Source organism: Natator depressus, chromosome 11 (genome assembly GCF_965152275.1).
Source record: "Natator depressus isolate rNatDep1 chromosome 11, rNatDep2.hap1, whole genome shotgun sequence".
Taxonomy (NCBI): Eukaryota; Metazoa; Chordata; order Testudines; family Cheloniidae; genus Natator; species Natator depressus.
The window spans coordinates 20,139,312-20,160,162 of NC_134244.1; the positions used below are offsets into that span (position 1 = coordinate 20,139,312).

General features: G+C 41.0%; 1 long non-coding RNA gene across 1 annotated transcript in view; it reads right to left on the bottom strand.

Annotated features, from left to right (window-relative positions):
- LOC141995841 (uncharacterized) overlaps nucleotides 1-20,851 on the bottom strand; it is a 136,779-nt gene that overhangs the window by 111,343 nt on the left and 4,585 nt on the right. Inside the window, exon 2 of the long non-coding RNA XR_012641410.1 lies at nucleotides 11,357-11,462. This is a non-coding gene — a long non-coding RNA (uncharacterized LOC141995841). The remainder of the gene's footprint in view (nucleotides 1-11,356; nucleotides 11,463-20,851) is intronic.

Sequence of the window (20,851 nt, forward strand, 5' to 3'; positions counted from 1 at the left end):
CATTTTATGTTCTCTCACCATCAGGACAAAGAAAATCTGCCTGGATTACTTATAGGCTTGTTTCCTCCTTAATATTAATCCATGATCTCTTGTTTTAAATTAGTTCATGACATGGAAACTGTATGTTGGCACCAATCCATTTTCATTTGTTCAGGATTTTATATACCTATATAAGAATCACCCTTTAATCTCCTGTTCCTTAGCTATAGAGGACAAATATGACCAATCTTTCTTCATAAATCATATCCTTGTTACTAAATCACTTTAGATTGCCCTCTGCTGCACCTTTTCAATGTCTTTCTATAGAAAGGTGGCTAAAACTGAGCATAGTATGTTTTAATGAGGCCAGTAGCATGCCAGAATAATTTCTGCAGGTTTGACACTTAGAGATGTATTTCAAACTTGTTTGCTCTTTTTTCATTATTCTTGGTGTAACCAGAAAATAGTGCTAATGGCTTACTTTATTATCTACAGTCCCTTCCTGCCTATGAATGTGTTGTGCTTCTATATACACTGTAATCTTTATATTTATTATTTGGTAATTGGCTACATTATTTCACATTATGCTGCACTGAATTTTATGAACCACTTATCCACCCAAGGGCCAACGTGTTTGTACTATAAATATTACTTCCGTAGTCATTTTTACTCATTTCAGGTAATAACACTATCATCAGTTCTTGAATCTTTAATGTATTCCACCCTGAAAAACACCTTTGTGCAGCTGCTACTTTGGGGTGGCGGGGGGGAGGGTGACCAGGTCTCTGGTTTTTGACCAGAACACATGGTCAAAAAGGGATCATGGCGGCTCTGGTCAGCACCGCTGACCGGGCCATTGATTGTCCAGTTGGCGGCACCACGCAGCAGGGCTGGCAAGCTCCCTGCTAGCCTTTGCACCGTGAGGCTCCGGGAAGCAGCTGACATGTCCCTCCTCTGGCTCCTATGCATAGGGGCAGATAGGGGGCTCCACATGCTGCCCCCCACCCCAAGTGCCGCCCCTGCAGCTCCCATTGGCTGGGAACCACAGATAATGGGAACTGCAGGGGCGGTGCCTGCAGACATGGCAGGGTGCAGAGCCACCTGGCCGAGCCTCTGCATAGGAGCTGGAAGGGGGGACATGCTGCTGCTTCCAGGAGCTGCTTGAGGTAAGCGCGGTCTGGATCCTGCATCCCTGACCCAGCCCTGATCCTCCTCCTGGCCTCTGAACCCCTCAATCCCAGCCCAGAGCACCCTCCTGCACCCCCAGCCAGAGCCCTCACTCCACTCACTTTCTGCCCGGAGGCCGCCTTCTGCTTCCCCCTTGGCCCCAGCCCAGGCAGGCTGCTCCTCTTCCTAGAAGTGTGCTGGGTCTGGGGCTCGTGCTGGGGCTAGAGCAGCTGGGGGCGCTGGGGGGCTTGGGTCACGGCAACTGGTGCTCCAGGGCTGGGGGCGCTGGGGCCACCTGCCTGATGCTCGGGCCTCCCAGCACTGGGGCTGTGGCATCTGAGGCTGGGGCCGCAGCACTCTTGTGCTTGATGGGGTGGGAGGTGCTGAGGTCCAGCCCTCTGGGGCTGGGGGTGCTCAGGCAGGGTGACATGGAACTGGGGTGGTGGGGCGGTGACTGCAGGGAGGAGGCATGGGCTCAGGGCTCCAGCATGGGAGGGGCATCAGTGCCTCTGGGGCGGGGGTAGGGCGGGGCCAGAGGCTAGCCTCCCTCAATGGGCGACTCACACGTTGCCCATGGTGGGCTCCACAGGACTCTGTTCTTGTTCCCCTTCTCTTCCCCCTAAACAATATTTCTGGGTAATCTCATCTGCAAACACAAATTCAACTTCCAGACCTGTCTCCTATCCAAACTATAATCTCTGCCTGCCTCTCTGACATCTCCTCATGGATGTCGAGCTGTGAGCTCAAGCTAAACATGGCAAACACAGAGGTCCTAATCTTCCCCCCAAAATCTTCCCTGCCACATCCTTCATCAATCACCATGGACAACACATCATCCCACCTTTCATTCAGGTCTGTAACCCGTATGTCATCTTTGATTTGTACCTCTCTCTAAGTCCTCGCACCCAGGCTATGTCTAAGGGCACGTCTACACTGGAGCGCTGTCAACCTATGTTAGGTCAACTTACAGCCACCTCAGTAATTACTGCAGTGGCTGATGGCCACACTCCCCTCCTGTCGGTGGTGAGCATCCTCACCAGGAGCGCTTCCACCGACTGAAGAGGAGCAGTGGGAGGTGCGGGGTCTGAGAGCTCCCAGCTGGGAGCCTCCAATTGGCTCCCCATAAACATCTACAAAGCCACCTCATTCTTCTCCTGCAAAGTCCTTCTTAAAATTTTTTCCATGAATCTGTCATAGGAAGACTCCTGTGCCTGTATGGAGCCCCACGGGAATCATAGGTGCCATGAACAAAGGATTAAATGAGGAGAGGGTAGTGGCCTTCTAGACCAGTTCAAGGAAAGTGATCTAGGTGAAGGTCTTCTATGTGAGGCTGAGGGTGTGAAAAGAATGGTGGGAGAAATGGACAAGTGAACTATTAGCGCTAGCACGATGGGCAGAGGGTGGTAAAAGACAAGAGTGGATAAGCTGTGTGGAGCACAGGTGTGATAGAACTAGAAGCATGAATGTGAGACTTCGGGCTTGGCTACACTTGCAAGTTAGAGTGCATTAAAGGAGCCCCGGGCGCCCTAGCTCACTACCCATCTACACTGGCAAGGCACGTAGAGCGCTCTGACTCCATGGCTAGAGCGCTCCTGGTACTCCACCTTGGCGAGAAGATTAATGCTTGGTGCGCCTTGGCTGAAATGCCTGGGGGCATGGCTACACTTGCAGATGTAGAGCGCTTTGAGTTAAACCAGCCTTCGTAGAGCACAGTAGGGAAAGTGCTGCAATCCGTCCACACTGACAGCTACAAGCGCACTGGCGTGGCCCCATTAGCAGCTCTTGCAATGGCCACAGAGAGCAGTGCATTGTGGTAGCTATCCCAGCATGCAAGTGGCTGCAATGTGCTTTTCAAATGGGAGGGGGTGGGGTGGAGTGTGACAGGGGGTGTGTTGTGTGTATGTGGGGGGAGAGAGAGTGGGTTTTTTGGGGGCTGAGAGCATGTCAGCATGCTGTCTTCTAAGTTCAGACACCAGCAGACCCCCCCTAACCCCCGCACCTCCCTCTCTCACACACAGCATTCCACAGTAATGGTTGCTTTGTCTTGGAGCAGATAAGCAGCGGCTGTCAGAAATGGAGCTTTGAAAGGGCATATCTGCATTCCTACAGTGAGTTCAAAGCAATGACAAGAGTGGCCACTTGACTTAAGGGGGTAATGGGACGTTTCTGGAGGCTGATCAGAGCGCAGTAATGCAACACCTCGTTCACACTGACACCCAGGCGTTTCAGCCAAGGCACACCAAGTGTTAATCTTCTCGCCAAGATGGAGTACGGGAGCCCTCTAGCCGTGGAGTCAGAGCACTCTACGTGCCTTGTCAGTGTGGATGGGTAGTGAGCTAGGGTGCACGGGGCTGCTTTAATGCGCTCTAACTCGCAAGAGTAGCCAAGCCCTGGGCATCGGTGTGAACGAGGTGTTGCATTACTGCGCTCTGATCAGCCTCCGGAAACGTCCCATAATCCCCTTAAGTCAAGTGGCCACTCTTGTCATTGTTTTTGAATCGCTGCAGGAACGCGGATATGCCCTTTGAAAGCTTCGTTTCTGACAGCCGGCTGCTTATCTGCTCCGAGACAAAGCAACCATTAGTGTGGAATGCTGTGTGTGTGAGAGAGGCGGGGGGAGGGAGGGGTCTGCTGCTGTCTGAACTTACAAGACAGCATGCTGATATGCTCTCAGCCCCCCCAAAACACACTCTCTTTCCCCCCACCTACACACAATGCACTCCGTCACACTCCACCCCACCCCAACCCCATTTGAAAAGCACATTGCAGTCACTTGCATGTTGGGATAGCTGCCCATAATGCACCGCTCCCAATGCCGCTGCAAGAGCCGCAAATGTGGCCACGCCAGTGCGCTTGAAGCTGTCAGTGTGGACAGACTGCAGTGCTTTCCCTACTGTGCTCTACGAAGGCTGGTTTAACTCAAAGTGCTCTACATCTGCAAGTGTAGCCATGCCCTTAGTGAAGGGATCTGAGGGGAATGGAAGGTGACCTGGTTAAATTAATGGGCAAAACAGATAATCACACCAGCTTCTTTTTGAAGGGAATAGAAGGGTCATTGTGGGAGTCAGGAAGACCAAACAGGAGGAGGTTACCAAAGGTAGGAAATAATGAAGGCCAGGCCATGAGTTATAACTGTGTGGGTTGAAATGTTATGGAAGAAAAAAAGGCAAAATTTGTACATAACCTGGTTGTCTGCGTCATTTCTTCTATGCCTAGAATTTTCAAATTCCCGTTGAATAGTACTGTTTTCACAGCAGAATATACAGTGCATCTATAAAGGCCAACTCATTTCACAAAGAGAAACACTACCTTTTATTCTGAATCTTCCCATTCTTCTTAGTGATGATCCTATGAGGTGCTAAGTACCAAGTATGAGGCACTAAACATACTCCACTCCCACTGAATGAGATCTGGGATTACTCAGCAGCCCATAGAAAGTATTCAGCACCGTACAGGATTGGGTCTTTATTTCCTTCCTTTTAGCCTGGAGCTAGGAAAAAGTGCCAGATTGCTTTTTGTTTATGTAACTCTAGCAATTCAATTATTTTCCCTCAAATAACTTTAAGCACTTCAGATGGCATCTTTACATTTTCATTTTGATGCACATTTTATAAGAGCAATGAAATGACAAATGGAAGGACACTTCCTTTTTAATGAGTTGTTTACCACTGTGTTTACCCCCTTAAAACCTATTAGCTTTGCTACAGCTTATAAACCTATACTGAAGGTTGAAAGGAAGGCTCAGAATGAATGTATTTCAAAACTAGTAAGGGACGTACAGCTGGCTGGTGTTTAAAAGAGAAGATATAGAGAGAGACTTATGTATACTATACATATGTATGAGTTAAAGATGACATTTTAAACGGAATAAATTTGATGACTGTTACCGTTTTTAAAGGACTCAAATCAAAACCAACAATTTAAAATGGCAACAGTAGGAGAACCAGAAACTGCTCGTCAATTGGAGTAAATCAGTACAACTCCATTGAGTTCAATGGCACAATGTTGATTTACACCTGCTGAGGATCTGGTCCTCAGATTCTTGTAATACCTGTTAGACTGCACAGACTAGGTCAGTTATGGTTTAAAGACCCCTAAACAGGCTGCTCTTGGATTCACTCTATTTTCTTACGGAACATGTCAAAGATCAGCATAGTACTAATTGACCACACAGTACAGTAGCAGCATACAGTGTGTTTGAGAATAACAAATATCTGGACAGGGCTGGTTGGCAGATGCTTTAATGCCATTCCTGTAAATACTTCTACAGGCAAAAGCTCCAGCAGTGGCTTAATAAAACTAAAGATAATCCAGATCCTCAACTACTATAAATCAGCACAGCTCTGTGGAAGTTAATGAAGCTACACTGGTTTACACCAGCTGAGGATCTGGTCTCTCGTATTAAAATGTAGGAACTACTTTACAGGAATCAAGTCCAGTGACTTATTTCAATCCTGGTCTATATCTCATTACAATATTTTAGCAGAGCTATTGTAGAGGACCCTTATGATTCATTTTGCCTTTGTGAGATTCACTGCTGGAAGAGGACGTCAAAGATCCTGCTCCCTCTATGCTTGTAGAAGTCAACGGCAAAACTCCCATTAACTTCAAAAAGAGAAGGATCAGCCCCAGACTTTGTTGCAGAGCATTGTGCTCTTCTTTTACCTCCTCCTTTTTTCTCTTCAGCCTTCCTCCCTTTTTCCCTTTCTAATTAAATGATCAGCACATATTTACACTGTCAATATTTTGGACAAGGGACTGTCATTGTCTATAAGTTTGTACAGCACCTTGCAAAAAGGGGCTCCATAACCCAGATGGGTGACCTCTGGTAAGCTTTTAGCATGCAGATAGGAACGTTTATTGTTTTTAAATGTTTTCTCTTTAAAACTGTCTGCTTCTGTCTGCTAGCCAGTATGGCAGGCGCGTGAGGTCATCCTCTCCGGGGAATCTCCCTGCCTCTAGATCCCTTCAGTCCTTGCATAGCAGGAGCATATGGACAGGACAAGCTATGCACAAACACCAGTGAGGTCCCCAGTGAACTATTTCCCCTCTTATGCCTTGGTGCACACATGTGGATCCAGCCACAATCTGGCCCTATCCATAGGCAGCACATTCTTTAACTGCTGATTATTACTATGGTTTGACAGGCAATGAACTTTGAAACTGGATCATTTGCGCAGATGTGTTAGGACCCACACCTCCTGCAGGTTTCTACCGCTACCGGGCATCCCAATGTGCACATTTGGTGTAGGTAGGACATCCAATCTATCATCTAAAGGAAAAGGTACACAGCTGGGCGCACACCACACACACATACACACCCCATTCAAAGAAAAGAATGGCTATCTGTCTATGTGCTTCAACTTAATATTTCATAAGTCCTGTTTAACCATATGAATTAAAAGCATGCTCCCCTCCCTAATGTGCATCTGGGTTAAACGTGGGTATCAGAGCTCAGCCTGAATAACTGTTCCCATGCATCCTGGAGGGAGGAATCTACTTCTGCACTCCTGATTATGGACTAGTAGCAGAGCTACTCTGTAACCTGTCCTGGAGCTTATGGGATGCTGTAGCCTGTATCTCTGACATCTTGCCAGCTCCTTCTCTCCCTCCAAATAAAGAAGAGCTGGTAAATCCACATAGATGTGGCTCCACTGGTCCTGCCTCAATCTATGGGCTTCCATCCCCTCCCCCATAGCATACAAAATGATTCCCTGCAGAGCTTTACAGAGGTGCAGAGAGTGTGCACTTGCTGTGCGGGCTTCCAGCATTTTACTGCTACTTCACCCCAAGGTTGTGGAAATGCAACAGTTCCATTTGCTGACACGGGCCTCCCCTGGCACTAAGAATAGGAGCAGCGTTATTCGTACAGTTGGGGTTTTTTTTAGACAGTTGGTCAGTAGCAATTCCAGTGGAAGTTGAAAGAGCATTTGATTGGATAAACTGGCCCTACCAATAGGCAGCATCTGAAATATTTCCTTAGTGTACGTACTCAAATCTTACCTAAGAAACAGCAGATTACTTTGTGAGCCCCTTCCTAAAATAGTGGTAATGAGTCACCAGAAAACAACATTATTTCAGATTATTGTTATGTCTTTCCACATATATTTTCAAGTAGCTGGTACCAGATCTTAGCTGTTGATTAGAAAATCTGAGAGTGGGGAGCCCTACCCTTCGCTTATTATCCATTCTTTACAGATACTGTACATTTAACAGGTGTTATTAAAGAATCTGGCATATGCCTTAGTATATTTTCTGGTTTCATGATTAGCTGATACAAAACTGAAGTGTAATCTGTACAAATGTAATCAAGTGAGGATTCATTTTTTGATTAGCCATTGAAATGATCTCAAGCATAATCAGATATGTGGCTAGTTTCTCAGCCTCTAGTATGGAATCTTTATTTCCAGTAGCTGGCCCTAATCTGTTCACATATAGGAAGTCTGATTTAAGTACATCTGAGGGACCCTCTGAATCATCTTTGAGAGTCAAAAGAGACAGAATAAAAAGGAATGTTTTGGTGTGAAACTTCTACTTTATGTAATACTCCTTCACATGCAAAAAGATGGTTTTCAAAGTCATTTTGGATTTGATAGCAATGTGACAAAATTAGATATGGAATTTACAGCATATGAGAGAGATTTTATTGGGTCAAATGTCCTGTGCAGGTTTAGCTGCAAAATCAGGGTCTGCAATACTGCGTGGATAAAGGCAGTCTCCTTCTAAGTGATTTTGATTAGGGCCAGAATTATCTAATATCAAGACTACCCCGTCTACTCCAACTGATATGCCAACTCTTAGAGGCAAATCATCTGACCTGCATTCAGTCCACGTTGCTGGGCCAGGTTGTTGGGGAGAGCGGTAGAGGGGAAGAGGAAGAGGACTACACCCTCCAGGCCAGAGAGAAGCTATTCTAGCCCAATGGGCGCAGTCCAAAACTCTGCAGCCCCAGCAGGGGTGAGAAGACAGGAAGCCCCCCACAACAAAGGATACTTGCCACGGACTTTCCCTTGCCCTGCCACTCAGAATGCTGTCTATAGTGGCTCGGCTGTCAAGGGACTCTGCATGGCCAGAGGCAAGGGCCAGATTTGCGCACATGAGTGTTTCATCTAATCTCTGTGTAAATGTTTCCTAGGATGGTATCTCAGTGACCTCTCTTGGGCTGCCTCTCCACTGCCAGTCTTCATACCCAAAACTCACCACTGGTGCTGCTCCACCAATAGTAACAATCCTGGAAGCTGTAGTGCAGACAGGGCTCAGGTGATTTTATTTAACCCTCCTGAGAGATACTCGGGCGAACAATAGGCTATAACTGCAAAACACAATCTGATTTATTTTCATTCACTCTGAAGGAGGCATTTCTCTACTGGGCTATATAGAGAGAAAAATAATATTTATTGCACTAGTGAAATTGTTGTGTGTAGTAGAGTAGTTTCTAAAGGCCCCATTGTGTGAATTACTGTACACATGTAAGAACTAGAGCTGGTTTTTAAAAATCCATCGAAAAATGCAGTTTTGTCAAAATCAAAATGTTTCACAGAAACTTGTAGATTGTGATTAAACCTTTTGACAGGAAAAACTCAAAATGTTTCATTCTGACAATGTCAAAACATTTCATTTAAATTTAACCGTCATATTAAAATTAATAATTTATGTTTATATAGTTAGTCTATATTTATATTTTAATATAACATAAAAGTCCAAACAAAATGTGTTGACACTATCAAAATGAAACACAGTCCCAAATCAAATTTTTCAGAATTTTTGTTTTCTGCAAAATTTCATTCTGATTCAGAAAAAAAGATCTTTAAAAATCTTTTACAATGTTGGAATTTCCCATGGAACAGAATTTCTAGTTCCCAGCTAGCTCTAGTAATAGCAGAAATAGTCCCTGATTCAAACCCTTTTTGATCTTAACTCAGGACAAGAGACACCAAGTGGATACAAACAGGGAGAAGGGAAGGTTTAGTATGTCACTGCCCACCGACACAGCACAACAACTGAGTCGCCATTGTCAAGTGTCCATATATGAGTAAATAGATAATTAAATGTCTAGCTAAATGTCTTTTATCCAATTGTGGAAAAGAAAAGTAACAACATTTGGTATATTCACCTATCCTTTAAAAAAAAAACATTGAAAGTGTATAATGAGCTCCATTTCAGCATATGTTTATAATTTAAATCTCCTTTGCACAATAATTTACGGCAAGTAGGGTTTGTGTATCTGATTAAAACCACTGAGACTGAAAAATTACTACACCGACATATGAAGTGACTGCGTTTTTAGCATTGCTGCAGGATCCGAGTGTGATTTTTTTTAATACGACGTATCTTAAGTAGTTTTGCCTTATTTCCAGAGAAATTACTGAGTTCAGAGTTAATTCTGTTTGCTGGAGTATATTATCCTTAAAATTTTTCAGAATCACTGAATGAAATTACCATATCATTCTGATACATAAAACAATTTCTCTTTGCAGTTCTTCTAAAACAGCCTCCATCAATCAAGGATAGTAGCTGAGGCATTTTATAAGCCACACATTATCACCTTAAATTAAAACATTGCTGATTGGTGACAAAAACAATTCTTGCTTTTCTGATTTCTGACACATCTTCTCATCAATAGCTGCTGTTTAAATCTCAAGTAAAGACAAAATGCTATTACAGTATTGCAAATATGTCCTGAATTTAGAAGGGAAAAAATCCACTTGGGGTTTCAGGTTCAGATTTGTAAAACTGAAAATATACTTGTAAAGCATTCTTACTTCTAAAAAAATTGTTCTATTTTTTTAAAGTCTGAATGCATGAATACAAATTATTTACAAAACAAAAACAAAAGTGTTAACTAAATGTAAACAAACTTAACCCCTCAAATCAAGTGTTAAGCTTAATCAACAATTACCTACTGATAGAGTTTCCCCTAAGCCCTGAAAGCCAGTTGAATCGAAAAGGGAAGCAAATTTTAGAGTCAAGGACCTTCAGCTTTGAACATCCAGCCTCCAATCCTAGAAATTCAAATCTAGTCACTGAACACAAGAGTATTCCACGTGATTTCAGCTCTCACTCAGAGTGTAAAGAGAGACGCAGTTTCTCAGCCTCCAGTGATGAAAAATCCTGGGCACAATAAGTGCTGAGTATTGTACTAACTGTAAAATAAATTGAATGCATCCGATGAAGTGAGCTGTAGCTCACAAAAGCTTATGCTCAAATAAATTTGTTAGTCTCTAAGGTGCCACAAGTACTCCTTTTCTTTTTGTAAAATAAATTGTAATTGTAATTTCAGGGGATGGGGCAATACTGTATATAATGACAACACAGCTAGACCAAGGGAGAGGGACTGTGAAAAACTGCTTCTAGACCTGGCCCCATGGAGGGCCACATTTAGTTCAATCATAAGTAAGAGCTACTCCACTGACTTCACCAGGACTGAAATTTGTGCTAAGGACTTTGCTTCAAAGGAAATTTTTAAAATGGGCCAAATTCATCCTGGTGTAAGTCTGCTGATTTAGATGGAGTTTCCACAGGAATGAAGCTGACACTTGATTTAAGTTAAATATGACTCCAACTAAGCAACTCTCTAATAAGATTTTTACCAGCCAGGGTGAATAGGGCCAAGCCATGCTGGAATCTTTACCAAAACCTATGGCAGTATGGCAAGGAGGGGTGGGGGATGATTAGTTTTTCTTCCCAAAGCTAATTATATAAAACAATAAATTAGTACTTAATCCTGCCAGTAGAAATTGACCAAACAATTTTAGAAGCTGATTTAGCTGGAACCATGCTTAAGCCAGGTTTCAGAGTAGCAGCCGTGTTAGTCTGTAGCCGCAAAAAGAACAGGAGTACTTGTGGCACCTTAGAGACTAACAAATTTATTAGAGCATAAGCTTTCGTGGGCTACAGCCCACTTCATCGGATGCATAGAATGGAACATATAGTAAGAAGATACATATATACATACAGAGAATTAATTAGCCTCTTACAGTTTGTATGGCAACTTCCACCTTCTCCGTATGTGTATGTGTATATATATATATATATATATATATATCTTCCTCCTATATGTTCCATTCTATGTATCCGATGAAGTGGGCTGTAGCTCACGAAAGCTTATGCTCTAACAAATTTGTTAGTCTCTAAGGTGCCACAAGTACTCCTGCTTAAGCCAGTTTACATGAAGCATATTGAAAAAGAAGGAGAGGGCTGACTGTCTCACCTGTATTAACCGACAACCTCAAGGACATGGCTGATGGGAAGGCATGACACTCACTCTGATATCACGCTCTGTCACATGATATGGTACCTCTAATCTCTCGCCACCCCTGCAAAACAAAATATGAAGTTGTAGATGAACTATGAAATTGCAGGGCTTAAGGACTCAATCCAATGCTCACTGAAGTCAATGGGAGTCATGAGCTATATCACTCATACCATTTTTGGCATCACGGACATGATTCTGTAAAGCCCTAAATACTCTCCAATCATTTACTTTCAGAGGGGTCAAGGTCACTTGGCTACTCTCAGGATCACGGCACAAGAGCATTTGGGAGATCTTTAGGAAATGAAAGACCATATTGTCTCCCACAAAACATATTAAAGCTCATCTACATTTATGAGGAAAGTGCAAGCTATATAAAGATACTAAATGCACAGATACTAACAAACAGAAGCAGAAGAAAGGAAAGGAAGGAAAGAAAAATCTGGCCGTAAAGATAAAAATAGAATCAATGACAGTTGAAAAGAAAAAACAATAAAATAGAACTCCCACTCCACTTTGCTTTGCAGTCCAATATCTTGGAACCAGGATGGCTCATGAGACGCCCTATAATACAAACAAAGTAACCCTGGGGGCACCACGTACATTTATGATCTCAGAAATAAAATAATAAAGAAAACTGAAAAATATAAATTGGAAGAAATTCTAACAGGAAAACGTTTCCTATCAAGTATTATTTCCTTCTAAAATGTATACCGGGATATATATGTATTTGGAAAAAGATCTTGGGATCTTCTCAACAGAACAGCCTTCATCATCACTGCATTCAACATGACATTGTAAGTTGCAACCAATTCTCATAGGCTTCAGTAAAAGTGGACGCTAATTGGAAAGGTCAGTGAACAGTGGAGGACTCTGAGTAGGATTGATTTCAATATACAAAATAATCCTTAAAGGACTCATGGGAAACAATGGTGCAATGTAAGCCTTTCAAAAAGCTCACTTTACTGCAAGGCATCTCTAGAGTATTCAAGTACAATGCTAAGCAGCCATTACCAGGTTGAGCTTTAAAAGAAAGCAAAATACAGCAGAGCCATTCTAAAGCTTCCTCATGACTTCCTGGTAATAATGAGGAGTAAGAGGGCAGTGGAAAAGCTTAAGGGGACAAATATTATAGTCATTACTGCTGGAGTTGGCCCAAAAAGAATAAAACTATTTCCACTTAGTTTTATTAATTTAACTCATTTTCAGCAATGTCCATGATTCCCAATGGAACAGTATGAGAATGCTCTAAAAGTGCCAGAGAACCTAGGGGACACATGTATAGTTTGCATATTTTACTAGCACTTGACAATGGATGGTTGCATCCACCTGTCGTCTCATTTCATACTTAGGTTGTATAAGCTCCTGGGGACAGTGTTATGTGTTGTATGGTGCTGGCCCCATGGGGCCCTGATCCGGGTCCCTAAGCTTTTCCATTAATACAATAACACTCACTTATGTGAATAATTGCTGAATGAATAAAACATCTATGAACAAAACCTTTTAATATGCCTATCAGGGATATCTGCAACCTTTAGGACGATGCCCAACCTTGGGGGAGGTGGGGGGAATATACACGTTGAAAAGTATATCCAGTTTGAAACAGAGCTTGTCTTTTTGTTCATTTTTTAAAGAGGGGACTTTTGGTTATTTTAGTTCTTTAATTTCCTCTCTCTCAAGGAAATCCCTTTTAAACTCCAGGGCAGAGTAATGTTTGCAGGGGTTAGGAAAGATGAAAAATTCCAATATGGGCATGTCGATTGCCACATTTTCTTAATGGTACAAGGCATATCCAACTCTTCCAGTATCATATATATCCTACATGCAGTTCTTTGGAATTTAGCTTTTTAAAAGTAATGCCCACTATAAAATATTTTGAATCATGTGCAAGGATTTTCCATGCAACTCTTGTATCAATGGAACATTCATATTGCTCTTTTAAAACTATCCCAGTGCACAAGAATTTACACTTAGAACCAAGGACCTAGAGCCTACTTGCAGAAAGGAATTTTTTCTACAAAGTTGCATATGTTAATGGCAAACAGTGAAACCAATTATGACCAAATTTCCTACCTAATTAATGTCACTCATGATTTTTCATTTTCTTCCGATTAATGATTTCAGAGCTATTGCCGCTTCAGTTACATTTAAATTAAAATTCAGGTGTACTTTTTGTATGTTATGTAAATTCACTGTGCTCAGTTACGGATTTGTTTATCTGAGAACTTTTGGACAATCCTGTTGCAACCCCAAATAAGCTATTAAATTGCAAATTCTAAAGGTAGAAAAATAATTTCCGTTACGTTGAATGCTGAAATTAGCAATTACTACGTATCTAAATAGAAACCAGGAGGGGATGTGGTGGAAATGTCCCAGTTTTTTCCTTGGATGTGGAAACATAGATAAATTTGAGGCTACCCAGAAAACTGATTTTATTTATTTTAGAAAGTTAAATAATAGTAACCGAGAAAGAGACTCACTGATGGACAGAACAGGTGACTTTTAAAAAAAAATTATCTTTATAGATAAATCCAGATTTTTCAAACCCGAATTTATATTATTACGATCCTAAATTCATAGTTAGGAACCCAAGCAGAAATAGGCTGATTTGCAAAGGTGCTGAGAACCTGCATAGCCCATGAGAGTTGGCATTTCTCAGCATTCCTAAAAATCAAGCCACTTCTAGGAGGAATCCAGGTTTGCAAAATTTGGATCACTGCCTACAATGCTCACATATTTGACTCAACTTTGCTGTCATTCTTTTACAACCCTATAACTGTCTTGAAACTTCCCCTCTATAGTTTCCCAGGTTAAAATCTTCCTGGGCAAGAAATATCTGTTTTTGTATCTTCTACAATGAAAAGAACAAACACCTTTGGTGTTTCAGAAATAAACTCTATTATTATTTTTTATATATGATACCATGGTAATTATCATTCCTAATTCTTAGCCTACCCTTATACTTTCAGGTAGATAATCTTTAGTGTGTTGTCTTCCAATAAAATTGTTAAGGAGCTTATCCTTGAGAGTGTTGAACAACTTTGGGGACAAGACACAAACCTGATACATTTCCAACCTCACTTTAAACCAGTCTAGCATTTCAGCATCAATTCTCATACAACTCATCATTCTTTTGTATATATCCAATCCTTCTAGTGAGTCCGCAGAGTTCCATCAATTCCCAGACACAATCTTTCCATACTGAGTAATACAGTTGTTTAAATTCCAAAAAACATATCAACCTACCATTTCCATAGTCCCAGGCCTATTTGTTTATTCATCTCAGCAAAGCACATGCATTCTCTCTTGTAGACAGACACACTTTCCTGCAGCTCCTAAGAGTTGTAAGAGTACTCAGAAGACACAAAGAGATTAATGCCTTTTGAATTCCTATATAGATGCCTATTCCCGTTTTTATGCAGCAAAAGATAGTTGCTATCACTTTTCTTGTTTCTCCACAATATATAGATATTATAATTTTTTTCATTATTTTATGTCTATAAGTAATTTAGACATTTCACACGCATACAGCTCCATGTGCTATTTCAGGTCATCCTCTGCCTGACCACTTATTCTGCTTCCTGCAAATCATATCCCTTTCTGAGGTTCTCACTAGTCCGAGCCTTTGCTTTCCTTTTATAAAGGAAGTGTTACTTAGATTGGGAATACACTTCAATAATAATATTAAAGAGATATCATCTCGTATGGCACCATCTTTAACCTGAAACCAAAGCTTAACTTTTTCTTCTTTTTGTATTTGCCCTGCAACTCGCCAGATCCAAGCCAAGGGCTTTTCAACACTCACAAGCCCAGACATTTTCCAGCTACTAGAATCCAGTATGTCACAGCACTGGGGTTTTTTATGGTTGAATGTCCAGGGATTATGAAGTGTTTTCAACCATTGTTGAAACAACCATTGTTTCTGGTTGAATGTCCAGGGATTATGAAGTGGTCCAAAGCCCATTGAAGTCAGTAGGGTTATTTCCATTGACTTTAATGGAATTCCATCAGGTCCTAAAGCATCTAAAATCAAGACAAGCAAGTTCAGAGGCATTGTAGGTATTTTAAACAAAATAGTTGACCTAGCTCTTAAAACTCAGGAATGCTTGGACAAGGAAATACCCAACTGTGGTACCTGTCTGACTCACCTCTAATTGTAACTTCCAGTCTAGGCTTGGAAGTTGGAACAATTAGAAGATATTATGAAGTGTTTTCACTGTCCAGGAATCACTGTTGCTAAGTAGTTCACTGAAATATTCATTTTCTTTATCTCCCCCAATGACTAGTTTACTGTCTTCCTTGCAGCTCTTTTACTAGCTCATTTAGCCTCCCACAATCCTTCTCAGCAGCCAGTATTTCCTTGTCCAAGCATTCCTGAAATCATGGACACTCAGCATTTCTTCTTTTTATATTCTTTTTATTTTTGTGATATTTTATTCTTGCTTCTAGCTTTTTCTACAATCTTGACTTTGTTCCCACTGAAATCAGTGGCAAAAATCTCATTGATTTCAGTGGGAACAGGAACAAAACTGTCATTCATAATTATAGTCACCTGTTCTTTGCAGTGATCACAATAAAATGAGTTATGTGTATTAACAGAGTGACAAGTGACAGCTCCAGAATGATATATTTAATAAAGAACGCAAGCAGGCATTCAATACATGGTCATCCCAACAAATTGCTCTGGTTGGGCTCAAGCATACAACTGGAGGCTTCCCTTCAACTTTTCTTGCAGTGAAAGGACCACACTTAGTCTCTTCATTATATCTTCCTTGTAGAAAATCTTGACATGCCTTAATCCTTCAGCAGACCAGCTAGCTAGTCGAACAAACAAAATAGTACTACAATTAGCCCATCTTGTTCTGTTAGCTCCTTCCAGTCAGAGCTCATAATCATGAATGATGCTTTGCATTTCCATAGTGCCTTTTATAGGCGGATCTCAAACTACTTTATGAAGTCTAATGAGAAGCTTCTCAACACTCCATGGAGGTAGGTAAGTACTGTCACCCATTTTACTGCTCAAGGGCACACAAAAGGAGATTGAGCCTTCCATATGTACTTAGAAGATTATATATCTTAAGACTTTAAACACTAATGATGTGTAGGGGGAACTGTTATTTCCAAATATCAAAGTACAAACAAGCTGATGTAACCTCACAACAATAAAATCATATAAGCAGTAAGATAATCATAAAAATATGGGCCTGAACCTGCCACCCATATTCCCATGAACAAGCCTTATTCATGCAGGTAGTCACACTGAAGTCTGTGGAACTATTCATGTTAGTAAGGATTATCTGTTTGAGTAAGGGAAGTACATGCCACTGATAGGTCAGATGTTAGTAAATTCAGAGAAAAGATAGTATTTTCTAGTCTTTCAACTTCAAAATAATAACCAGCAATTAACTTACAAACTCTTAGATTACTGTTTATCCATTCACAGATACAGAAGATGGAGGATGTTAAAGAAAGGTTACAACCCAATCTTTTAAACTCCACTGAGGGGACTAAGAAAAGTTTCAGCAGGTGGTATTTTCTGGTCCTATTCTTCATCAGTGTTTGGATCCTCACCAGAGGAGTCAGACCTTATGTTATCCAGCAGCTTTAAAAGACCTATCCCATTTTTGCTTTTTCAACAATTCCATTATGACCCAAGCATTTAACATAATAGTAAAGTCCATTCCCTCCCAGGTGATGAAGCTGTCCCTAAGGAAAATCAGGTCATCTATGGACATTCTCAGTTGGAAATATTGCTCTAACATAAAAATCCACTATCTACTAGGTGACCTAAATGAGCTTCCTGACTCTTAGAAACTCAAAATGCTCAAGCTATTAGACACCTAGGGTCTGGTCATGTGGTTAGATGGCATAATGTTCGAGGGGAGGCAACATTACTCTTTGAAGTGAACAGGGATGATCTGTCATCATTATTGTTGCCCTTAATAACCATGCTCGAACATGTGATCATACGACACCATAAATCTCTCTAATTTATTTTCATGGAACAGACATTCAAACATAAGGGATATATTTTTTTTCATATTTTTCTATAGATGTTTCACAAGTATATTTGACATGCTGAAGAATAAAGATTAATAAGTCCCTCAAGAAAATACCTATTGTCTCTAATTTACAAACAAAAATTCCCAATTTATATGATTTATTTTCATTGCTACAATTCTTTTCTGTGCAGATGTTGCTGCAGGATCCCCTTCACCCTGTCCAAATTCCCTTCCTAAAAGTGTGTGCTCGCACATGCATGCAGTCAAATCTCCACCTTTGAGGTAAGGAAACTCTATTAGCTGGCAGTAGTAATAAAGTTGATATTTCCTTTTCAATACTCAAGCTACAAGAGGGCAAGAAAGAGAACAATTAGAAACTGATAATCCTCTTGATACAATAACAGTCCCTCCCTTAGACCATAAGGTTACATACAGTCTACCCCTTTGGTGTTGCTTTTGATGTTAAGACATGAACAAACCCCCAAACTCAAGCTACCTTCAGGTGAAGCCACTTGAGTCAGCCAAATCCATAAGAAAGGCAACGAATAAGTAAAAACAATAGTAACAGTAATTAGTAATAATAAAGATTTATATTTTTGTACCATCCAAAGGCCACCGTCAGGACTGGGGACCCATTATGCTGAGCAATGTACGCACAGAGATCTAAGGAAAATCCCTAGTTGCATATGGTTTCCACCTGAAACCTTAACAGCTCATAGTCATAAGAATCTTTTCCCAGGTTTACTCCAGACATAGCCCCAGGTTGAGGAACAACAGCGAAGCCTGACGGAATTTCAGGAATTTAGTAAAACATGAAATAAGGTGAGATTTGCCTGGTTTTGGATTTCTTGCTGAAAATTTCCCCCTGGCACGATGACACCAGAGAGACTTTCTTAAAATAGATATGTCTTCACCTTTTCTTACTTTGTAGTTCATACGAGGAGTAATTGGTATTTTTAGGCTAAATTGCTACATTTCCAAATACTGAAAGATAAATTTCCTCTGACTGTCCAAAATGACTGAATGCCATGTCATTTTTAATAAATGTGTGGGAAGATGCTTAGAGTTAATATAATGTCTACAATTAAAGTGTAACCCTACACAAAGTATAGATTTTTGGAATTCTGACAACTATACTTTGATATTTATGCAAATAAGCTCTTTATTGTACTGCATCTGTTGCCTCAGTCACATAAAATGTTAGCTTGTTGCAGAAAAACATACGTAATTACATTAGGTTGGCTGCCAAGAAATAATAATTCTAAAAGTAAAACCTATTGATCAGACAACTGGTACATCATTCTGCATGTCATATCACAGCTGCTGCTAGAGGCTCTGGGATCATTCCTTTGTTGTACTTCTAGCTTTTCATAGTTTCACGTACTGATTTCCTTCACTCCATATAGCAGTGTATCTTAATGAGTTAAAGAAAGCACCCTCATTTTTTCCACACTAATAATGACAATTGTTTAAAATCTTTCTCTCACTCTTTCTGTATTATATCTGAAGACTTACATATATGAAATATACAATCTCTGCAGTATCAAGTGGATTTTCAAATTTGGGTTTGGGTATACAGAAGGGAATTTGAGCAATCCTAAATAAGGAAGGAAGGAAGGATGTGCAGATGGTGTTAAAGTATTGAAAGTTTAGCCTGTACTCATGGCACAAAAGACGACTGCATACTCAGCCACCAGGATTTTCAGAAGCCAGCTACCCCATAAGGCAATGGTAGCCAGCTATTGTTTTGCCACTGACTTTAAAGGATGCAGGATTTAATCTTAACTTCTCAATCATCAGATGAGATGCTCACGCTTCCACTTCCTTTAGCGAATGCAGAGAAAATTACATGTTACAAAAAGCAACTTGAAAAGGAGTACTTGTGGCACCTTAGAGACTAACAAATGTATTTGAGCATAAGCTGTAGCTCACGAAAGCTTATGCTCAAATAAATTTGTTAGTCTCTAAGGTGCCACAAGTACTCCTTTTCTTTTTGCGGATACAGACTAACATGGCTGCTACTCCAAAAAAAGCAACTTGTTTTCTTAATCCCTTCTTTGAATGGATGTTACAGTCAAAACATTCTCACCTTGCTTGCAAAGCTGCACAATTGTCTCCATTTCAAAGATAGACAAGCAAAGACACATAAACATAGATAAAAGTCAAAACAAAAAGGGAAAAGAAACAAGAACAGGAGCACTAAGGCTTTGTCTATACTGGAATTTCCTTGGCAAAACTTTTGTCGTTCAGGGGTATTAAAATAACACACACACACACACCCCAAAATGACAGACATTTTACCAACGAAAAGCACCGGTGTGAAAAGCCACTGCCATTCATGGGGGGATGGAAGTTTTTTGTCAGCAAGAGAGCTTTCTCCTGCTGACAAACAGCAGCTATACTGCACGCCTTCTAGCGGTACAGCTGTGTTGCCGCAGCCATGTCGCTAAAAGCGAGGTAGCGTAGACAAAGCCTTAGATACTACAGAGGTGGGTGCTATAGAAACCCTTAAAAGAGAAAGGCTTTTACAGGTTCCCAATCCACAACAGAGCTCTTATTTGTAGGAGAAAATATATATAGATATAGATATATAAAACATATATGTACATAAAACAAATCAAGGTTACAGCCAAAGGGCTTATTCACAAGTATTGATTTTAAAGTAATGTAAACCCTGTGGTCTGAATCTCTAGAAGGTAAAGAGTTCTCTGCTCCCATCTGTTGGTGAACAGGGCAAAGAACAGCCACAAAATTGCTTCATCTGCATAAGGAATTTACCCAGAACTCCAGATGGTCAGCAGCTCCACAGGGGAAGGAGCTCTCTTAACAGAGGAAGTTAACAGGGGAAGTATGGCTACTTAACAGAGAAGGCTACATTTGCATAAGATTTCTACCCAGAATTCCTCTAGAATATCTTGGGAGTCACCATAAGGGTACACAGACGCAGAATTGGTTGGGTAGTGGAAGTGAACAAGGAGCAAAAGGGATCTTATTTTGTGACAAGGATTTTATATAAGGGCTCTATAAACTAGTGGTGTGTCTTATCACTGAAAATTTTATGCTGTAGGGAGATAACGCAGAGGACAACAGTAAAGCTGAACGAACTCTGGTGAGATTCTTCTTTTCCATACACTAAATAAAGCTGAAATCACCATTGGTGGATTAGCTGGCAGACCTGCAGGACAAGAGCACCTAGTCCTTCCTGAGGGGCTAGAGACAGCCCTGCCTTTGTGCACCTCACGATTCTGGCCCTACACTACCTACTGATACCAAAGTGTAAATGGGGTTGAGCAGATGAGGAAGAGAGAAGTTATGGGGGTAAAGTAATATCTGCCTGCGGGTGAGGAATAGAGTTATCATAGGGGAATGTTTTAGTTATCATTCATGTAAATATATTGTTATTGTGTTCCTTTTTTTTTTATACACGGCCTCAGTGCTTGCAAGTGGGGTA